This window comes from Zeugodacus cucurbitae, chromosome 3, assembly GCF_028554725.1.
Source record: "Zeugodacus cucurbitae isolate PBARC_wt_2022May chromosome 3, idZeuCucr1.2, whole genome shotgun sequence".
Taxonomy (NCBI): domain Eukaryota; kingdom Metazoa; phylum Arthropoda; class Insecta; order Diptera; family Tephritidae; genus Zeugodacus; species Zeugodacus cucurbitae.
The window spans coordinates 72380160-72389298 of record NC_071668.1 but is presented as its reverse complement, the minus strand read 5'-3'; the positions used below and the strand labels follow the sequence as shown (position 1 = coordinate 72389298).

The following is a 9139-nucleotide window of genomic DNA, read 5'->3' as shown; positions in this document are numbered from 1 at the left end:
ACAAGGGTAATGTTTTGCTCCAAGGCCTGAATCGAAGCGGGATTGTCCGCATATAATTCTGACTTTACACTTCCGCTCAGGAAAATGTATATTTCACACGATCTTTGTGGCCAATTGACCGACCGCAAAAGTGAAATTATCTGCTCACCAAAGTTTTCTCTCAATAAATCCATTGATTGATGCGATGTGTGGGAAGTGGCGCCGTCTTGTTGAAACCCAATATCGCCGAGCTTCAATATCAGACACCAAATAGTCAGTTATCATGACGCGATAACGGTCGCCATTAATGGTTATGTTCTCACCGGCATCAAACCGTTGTTTTTTCTGTTCTTCGTCCCAAATACGTGCCCTTTGGGCCAGAAATGGGCTACATCACTGAACAGAGTTTGGCTTTTCAAGAGCCTATAGAGCGAAGGGATGTCGGTTGAGAAGATCGAGAGACTTCAGTTCTTGCAAAGCTATATTTTGTCAATAATGAATGCTCGTTCTCAAGATGGGTGATGGTGTTGTGAATAGTACGCTAGTAGGCAGATTATTTTGACCATAAGTTGAGCGAAGCGCTCGAAACTTATTCTTTACAGAACGTGAATTTTCGTAATAAAATTTAACAATTTGTAAACGTTGTTCAGGCGTAAGTTTTTCCGTGATGAAATGCCGAACAATATTGGGCAAAAATAGCGTGACAGCTTGACACGACTCACTTCTGATCTGTCCAAAAAAGGCTATCGAAAAAAACACCTCTACTTGGATCACCCGTTAAAAAGCTTAGCTTGTGATATAAAAAAATGAGGAAATCCTAATCTTAAAAATTTTTATTAAAATGGTTAAATATCATTAAAGAAAAAGTAAAGAAAAATAAAAAAATATTTTCTTTCTCAGCGCAGAAAATCTAACAAATTTAAGCCACTAAGATAATTTCCGCCACAAATAGCTTCTAATAAAAGCTTAACAGCTATTTAAAAGCAACTTAGAACATGTTGCAGCAACCATTAAAACAAACAATTGGCGTGAAAGCACATCCTTTAGTCTACCACTCAGCTGCTACTGGTAATTTAAAAATCATTTAATTTTATCTTCCTGCGAGATCATACAATTTTATTTTATTGCAGTTTGCACTGGCAGTTTGAGGCAACTTTTGTGTGTTCCTGATCAACAGCTTGAAGGAAGTGACGCGATTTCTGATATCCACGCACGCACATAAAACACTTTGGTCAGCTGTTTTATCGCCACACAGCTGAGTCAGGTATCCACCTGTTTGTGCAGCTTTCTTACGTCAAGGTGAATACGCTACAAAAAAGCTTGTAGGTGTATGTGGTACAGATAGGGGTAAATCGCCTGCAGACAACACGCGCTGCTCCACATCCTGTTTTGCAACGCTCCACTGCGATTAATATCCTTTCGACACAGGCAGCCGGCTGCCACAAATGTGTTTACGTACGCTTTATGCTTTAGCCTTTGATGTGGCATATGTATGTATGTTAAACGGGCACGCAATGATATTTAATATTGTTTTTTTTTTTGTTTTTTTTTTTTCACTGCACAGGATAACAGGTTGCTGAACACCGGGGCAATGTGTAAAATCATTAACGTGCGCCTAAATTACCAAAAGCTGAGGTTAAAGCACAAAAAAAAAATGAAAAAAAACTGCGCACACCTGTGTCCAAGTGCCGACAACACCGGCGTTTAGTCAATTTAGTGAGGTTAATTCACGGTGTCAGCGAAATGCCGCAAAGCGTAGCAAGAAAGAAACAAATTATTGAAATGTGGTGTGAGTATTAATAATTCAGGTACTTAAGGTGGTTCCGCCAACGAAGAGAGCTTTCAACAAGCTATTCAATGTGATAGTGTGTGAAGGATTGTTTACAGAAGTACTAAATTGTTTGGATTGTTTACTTAAATGAGGGTCGAGGAAAACAGGTGAGCTCCCAATGGCACGGGATAAGTGAGAAGAAGATTATTTAACAAAAAAAAGAACGCAAAGTTATGTTAAAGACATTTATGAATAATAGGTCGTTGGTACGTAGGTCGTACATTCTTATATTGTTCACATAAGTATTCTTCACATAAGAATTCACTTCTAAACACACAGAATATGCTAACTAGAGCTTTGAGTAAAGAAATTTAGCCAGATCTTCGACACCTTCAAAGTTTTGATCGCTTATAAGACCTCACAACAGATCTAGGTCATATCCCAGGTTATTAAAATTAAGAACCATTACTATTACTCTAATTTTATTGCAAAATATTCGTGGATTCTAAAATAACAAGTTGTTCTCATAGATCTTTGCATATCTAGATCAATGGGTTCGCTAGATCTAGCTAGCCTTCAGGTAAATCAAATAGAGATCTTCAGTCCGAACCATTACCGAGGAAGCAAGTGGTTAGTTACCAGCTTTTTCGTCGGTTAACATCATTGAAAAAAAATATTAAAATCATTTAAAGCCTAAAATACTTATTTCAATCTCCCAAAATGATAACATATACCGGAACGAAACCCTAACAACCATAGGAAACAAAGTGAGTATCTCAACATTAAGATTTCTTCAAGAAAATCGGATTCCTGGAGTAGAATTTCTATAGATATTTGTTTAATACTTAGGGAAGCATGTCAGAACTGAATTTAGGTAGCTCTTTGAAATGAAAAATTTGCTCTGCTGGAACAAAGAAGCCATGAAAACTACTATATTTTCATTCCCATAATAGTCGGGTCTAAGTAACTGAAACGAACCCAGATTTTTTGCAGGTTAAAGATTGTCAAACCGGCGCAATTTCTCAAAACGTATTTTGCAAATTTTTTCTGCCGCTAAAACAACAAAAAAAACTACATAAATTCAAAAAGAGTTCTTAAATAAATTAGGTAAAAAATATTTATATGACAGAAATCTCGATCTCTCATATACATAAATTTTCGACACCAAAAATATAATTCTGTTTTGTTCAAAACCAAGTCCAAAGGAGTATACAGTTTTGTTTTCATTATTTCAGCAATATAAACACACATACATACATATATCTAATTTTATTAATTACAACACTGGCAAGCAAGGACTGCCGAAGGTTTCATATGTACCCATTCCGAACTGTGGACTTAGTGTATATACTATATACATATATACATATGATAAACATATATGCCATATAAAATACGCAGCAGGCTGCAGTAATTTCATCTTTCGTGCGAATATATTTATATATAAACATATATACAAATCCATGTGTATGTATATGTATTAATTAATTCGTGCTTGTTAGTCGCTCAATTATGCATGAGCTTCTTTCGGCCACATTACCGACCACAAAATATTCATTGGAATTGTCACGCATTATCTCAACATTTGCAAGCCTACACAATTACATTGTTATTTACTTTGTGCAACAACAACAACAACAACAACAACAACAACAACAACAACAGCAATGAAACAAGAACGCATGCGAAATATGCTTAATTAAAGACAGTACGAAGGCAGTTGCACAAAATGTAAGGTGAGAAATTTAATTCATGGCCAATGTGCATTGCAATACTTTCCATAATAAGCACAATATAATAAGACATTATTATAATGACAGACAGCAAAAAGAAAAAAATATTTGTTTAGACACACACAAAGGATGCTAATGCGACTATAATAACTTAGTAGGAGTTTAAAGAGTGGGTGAACAAATAATATGCACATTGAGCTGGATAAGAAAGCATGCCTACATCCGCTAACTATACGTCCGCCGCCAGCAGGACTTGGCGTTTTGTTGACTGGAGTGCAAGGTCAGGGCTGATTGGCAATTTAAAGGCATTATTATATGTATACGTGTATGTATACGTATAAAAATATATTTTGCTGCCTTGCATATTAAATATTACTCATATATACAGGAACTGACCACTATTAAGGCGACAGTAATATGCAACAAGTTAGCTTTCTTTAGTAATACGACTTTGGGTTACATATGTATGTATCTACTCTTTAATATCCATTCCTTCATAAAATTATATGTTTATGCAATAATATACTATTCACATTGATATCACACATTAAATATATACAGACATATACCACTTGCCACTATGACACTAGTGCAACATAACTTACTGCGCACACAATCACGTGACTTTGATATCAAGGACACCGACACAAAATCATAATATCACTTGTTAAGCACAATACGCTGTGTTGTAATGCACATTTTATTGTTGTTGTACACTCATATCTAGTAGCAGCCAACTGACAGAGATGCGTCGTCATTTGTCGCAGAATGTTAATAGCAGCACATGGCGCCCCGAAGGCAAGAGTTATACACAAATATATATAAACCCTTCTATATACATTTCTTCCTCACTGATTAGCAATCTGAACTGTAAATATCAGCACGAAATCATTTTTTTTACTTTGTAATGGAATTTTTGGCCAATTTCATGCTGCTTGCGTCAGCGTCCCGCAGTGATGACTGCACATTGCGTTCATTTGGGCAAATTTTTCACTACACTTTTGCATTTATGCGAATAATCTTGCTCACTAATACTATACACTATTTACATCAACAATTTGCACATATTTCCAATTTAACAGGTCATTTAAGCAAAAATTTGTTAATTTTCTTCACAAGCCAACATTTTTTCACTCTACAGTTACTTAATGCAAGAACCGGTACTGACAGTTTGAGTGGCGCGGTAACATGCAAGTGCAGTGGCACTGTTGTAAAGAAATCATGGCGTATAGCAGAGACACAAACCGTTTGTAAGGAAATAAAAAAGGTGGTTTTCTATGCTTTGTAATATATATCGAAAATAAAAGTTATCGGAAGGTCGAAAAAAAAATTAATTCGTTAAGTATGTGAAATAATTTTTAAAAATTTAATACGAAAAAAATTTGAAATTAAATTTAAAAAAATATTTAAATCAAATAAAAAAATAACTAGTTTTTAAAAATAAAGTAAGTTTTGTTTTAATGAAATATTTATAAAACCACCCCTACGGCAGCTCTTGAACGGATACTTAACCTGCCGCCGATAGATCTCTTTGTCAAAATCCGCGGGGCGACTACTGGCGGGAGGAGAATTTATGCATAGAACTTTTGGGCACAGCTCGGTGGGTAGGGGCGGTTTGGAAAGTACCGACTACTTGACCCCACTAATGAACTGGGAAAGAAGATTCCGGGTGAACCTGGAAAAAGACGGCTGGCGTAAGGGAATGATAACCTCACGCAGCACATTGAATATCTACACGGATGGCTCGAAAATGGAGGACGGGGTAGGTGCTGGAATATACTGTCAGGAGTTAGGTGTAAAGCAGCCTTTAAAACTTCCGAACCACTGCAGTATTTTTCAAGCGGAGGTATTTGCTATTGGGAAAGCCGCAGAGCTAGTCCTCAATACAGCAGCCGGCTACTCCAAAGTCAATATCTACGTAGACAGTCAAGCAGCAATCAAGGCAACAACCTCGGTTTGCATTTCGGCCAAAAGTGGTTTGGATACCAGGATGGCAGTGGAGAGAGTTGCTAGGAACACGTGTCTTCGCTTCTACTGGGTGCCAGGACATAAAGGCATTGAAGGCAACGAGATTGTGGACGAAATTGCCAAGAATGGTGTAAAACTGTCTTCCGGAAACGCGAATAACATTGGCAAACCCATGCACTGTCTGTTCGATGATCTGGACAGGGGCATGAAAAGAAAAATCCTAGCACGTTGGACAAATATACCGGGGTGTAAAACCGATAAAGCCATGTGTAAAACCGTAGACCAGAAGTACACCAAACTCATTCTGTCACTCGATAGAAGGGACTGTAGGAGTTTGGTGGGAATACTCACGGGTATCTGACTGGTGGCGGCACATGCCTACAAAATGGGACTTACAGATCGAGATAACTGCAGGAAATGTCAAGAGCAAGGTGCAGTAGAAACAATGAAGCATCTTCTGTGTACCTGCCCTGCATTGTCAAGGCAGAGACTTCGCTACTTGGGGGCCTCACAATATGAGAATCTGGAAGAGATATCGAAAGTGAAGCCACAAATGCTTTTAAAATTCGCGTCAAGCGCAGGCATTCTAAGGGATTACTACTCCTCGTGGACAACGTGACGGCACTCCATCTGGTATCGCAAAGGACCTAAATACGTCTATGTGTGGCGTATTGGCCTACCAGTTTAACCTAACCTAACCTAACCTATAAAAGTAATTCTTTTATTAGATATTCGTTAATTGTTTTAATTATAAAATTTATTTAAAATGATAAATAAAAAATATTTAATATTAAATTTAAAAAATAAAATTAAATAAATAAATATTATTTAATATTACAAAAAAAAATATTTAAAATCAAATGAAATATGTATTGAAGTATTTCTTTTATTAGATTTTCGTTAATCAGGTGAAATAATTGTTTAAATTTTAAAATGTAATATAAACAAAATTTATTTAAAATGAAAAAAAAATTAGTTAAAATTAATAAAACAAATATTTAAAATTAATACAAGGAAATCTTTTTAAATGAAATAAAACAAAAAATACGTTAACTTCGGCTGTACCGAAGCTAATATACCCTTCACAGGTGCATTTCTTTTAGTAACTATGTATTTAAGCAAATCTAAAGACGTTAGAAAAAGTAAGTAAAATAAAAGAACAAATTTTACTAATTCTTTTTAACCGGGTTGTTTGCTAGAAACATTAAGGTTATATAGTTAACCGATCTGACAATTTCTACGGAAATTATATTATTAATTTAAGCAGTAATCCACGTAAAATTTCGTGAAGATACCACGTCAAATGCAAAAATGTTCCATCTGAACAATTTTTTCGGAGATTAAATTATTTCTATGAACAATAACTCACACCAAATATCGTGAAGAAATTTCGTGATAGAACTTCTCTAACTCGAATCACCATAATCCATTGTTTACCTCCATACAATATAGATCGACTTTTTTTTTAAATTGTGCCTCGATAGTACAATTTTAAATTTTGTATTATGTCCTGACCAAAAAGTTCGATTTATGGAAGGAAATTTGTATGAAAGTTGCACTCTATTGCTTATAGAAATTCGAGTTAGGGAAGGAAATTCTTCTAAACGCTATTGCCAATTCAAATGTTCGAGCTATGGAGATATTCGAGTTATGGAAGTTCCACTGTTCTTCTAAATTTAAGATAATAATCGTATTTTTTTATTAGAACTCGAAAAAATTTCAGTTTCATTTCCTAAAAACACATCTAAATTTCTAAAATAATTTCTCCTATCAGGCAACACTAATTCTATTTGAATTTTTTAACTATAGATAATAGATATAGATCTGCCCAGCTGGTTGATGTCCTCATACAACTAAAGGCTGACATCACCGCCGTCCAAGAAGTGCGATGGACGGGACAAGGACGGAAGAAGGTGGGTCCTTGTGACATCTACTACAGCGGCCATATAAAGGAGCGCAAATTTGGTGTTGGATTTGTGGTGGGAGAGAGACTCCGTCGCCGAGTCCTGGCATTCACCCCGGTGGATGAACGTCTAGCCACAATCCGCATAAAAGCGAGGTTCTTCAACATATCGCTGATTTGCGCCCACGCCCCAACGGAAGAGAAGGACGATGTGACCAAAGACGCTTTCTATGAGCGCCTAGAACGCACCTATGAGCGCTGCCCCCGCCACGATGTCAAAATCGTGCTTGGCGATTTTAACGCCAGGGTGGGTAAAGAAGGTGTCTTTGGCACAACAGTCGGAAAATTCAGCCTCCATGACGAAACATCGCCAAACGGCCTGAGGCTGATCGACTTCGCTGGGGCCCGAAATATGGTTGTCTGTAGTACCAGATTCCAGCATAAAAAAATTCATCAAGCAACGTGGCTGTCCCCTGATCGAAACACGCGCAACCAAATCGATCACGTTGTGATAGACGGAAGACATGTCTCCAGTGTTTTAGACGTGCGTACGCTCCGAGGACCAAACATTGACTCGGACCATTAGCTAGTAGCAGCAAAGATACGCACTCGCCTCTGTGCAGCAAAGAACGCCCGTCAACAAACACAAGGAAGGTTCGCCGTCGAAAAGCTGCAATCACAACCGACAGCCGAACGATTTTCTACTCGACTTGCACTCCTGCTCTCTGAGAGCACTCATCAGCATCTCGATATAAGGGAGCTGTGGAACGGCATCTCAAACTCATTGCATACCGCTGCAGCCGAAACAATTGGTCTACGGCAACGCCAAAAAACCAGTTGGTACGATGAGAATTGTCGTTCCGCAGTGGAGAGAAAACAGACTGCCTACCTCGCAACGTTGCGATCGACCACAACACGTTCGGGGTGGGATAGATATCGAGAACTGAAGAGGGAAGCGAGACGCATTTGCAGACGTAAAAAGAAAGAGGCCGAAATGCGTGAGTATGAAAAGCTTGAAAAGCTGGCCGACATGGGTAATGCTCGAAAATTTTATGAAAAGATGAGGCGATTAACAGAAGGTTTCAAGACCGGAGCATTATCATGTAGGGACCGAGAAGGTAATCTGGTAGCGGATGTCCAGAGCACACTGGGATTATGGAGGGAACACTTCTCCGACCTGCTCAATGGCAGTGAAAGTACAACACCAGGAGATGGCGAACCCGATTCCCCAATCGATGACGATGGAATAGATGTTCCATTACCCGACCATGAAGAAATTCGAATAGCAATTACCCGCTTGAAGAACAACAAAGCGGCGGGGGCCGATGGATTACCGGCCGAGCTATTCAAATACGGCGGCGAAGAACTGATAAGGTGCATGCATCAGCTTCTTTGTAGAATATGGTCGGAAGAAAGCATGCCTGACGATTGGAATCTTAGTGTGCTCTGCCCAATCCATAAGAAGGGAGACCCCACAATCTGCGCCAACTACCGTGGTATAAGTCTCCTCAATATCGCATATAAGGTTTTGTCGAGCGTATTGTGTGAAAGACTAAAGCCCACCGTCAACGAACTGATTGGACCTTATCAGTGTGGCTTTAGACCTGGAAAATCCACAATGGACCAGATATTCAGCATGCGCCAAATCTTGGAAAAGACCCGAGAGAGAAGAATCGATACTCACCATCTTTTTATCGATTTTAAAGCTGCCTTCGATAGCACGAAAAGGAGCTGCCTTTATGCCGCGATGTCTGAATTTGGTATCCCTGCAAAACTAATACGGCT

At 38.2% G+C, this 9139-nt stretch overlaps 1 long non-coding RNA gene across 3 annotated transcripts; it reads left to right on the top strand.

Annotated features, from left to right (window-relative positions):
• Positions 1-986: 986 nt before the first annotated feature.
• LOC128920500 (uncharacterized) lies at positions 987-4877 on the top strand. Of its 3 annotated transcripts, none has more exons than XR_008470565.1 (4): positions 987-1047; positions 1123-1469; positions 1544-1917; positions 4625-4877. It is a non-coding gene; the product is annotated as an uncharacterized LOC128920500 (long non-coding RNA). The 3 variants fall into 3 exon arrangements; XR_008470564.1 differs by having other exon boundaries at positions 1544-1768; positions 4625-4874; XR_008470563.1 differs by lacking the exon at positions 4625-4877 and having other exon boundaries at positions 1544-3805.
• Positions 4878-9139: the final 4262 nt, after the last annotated feature.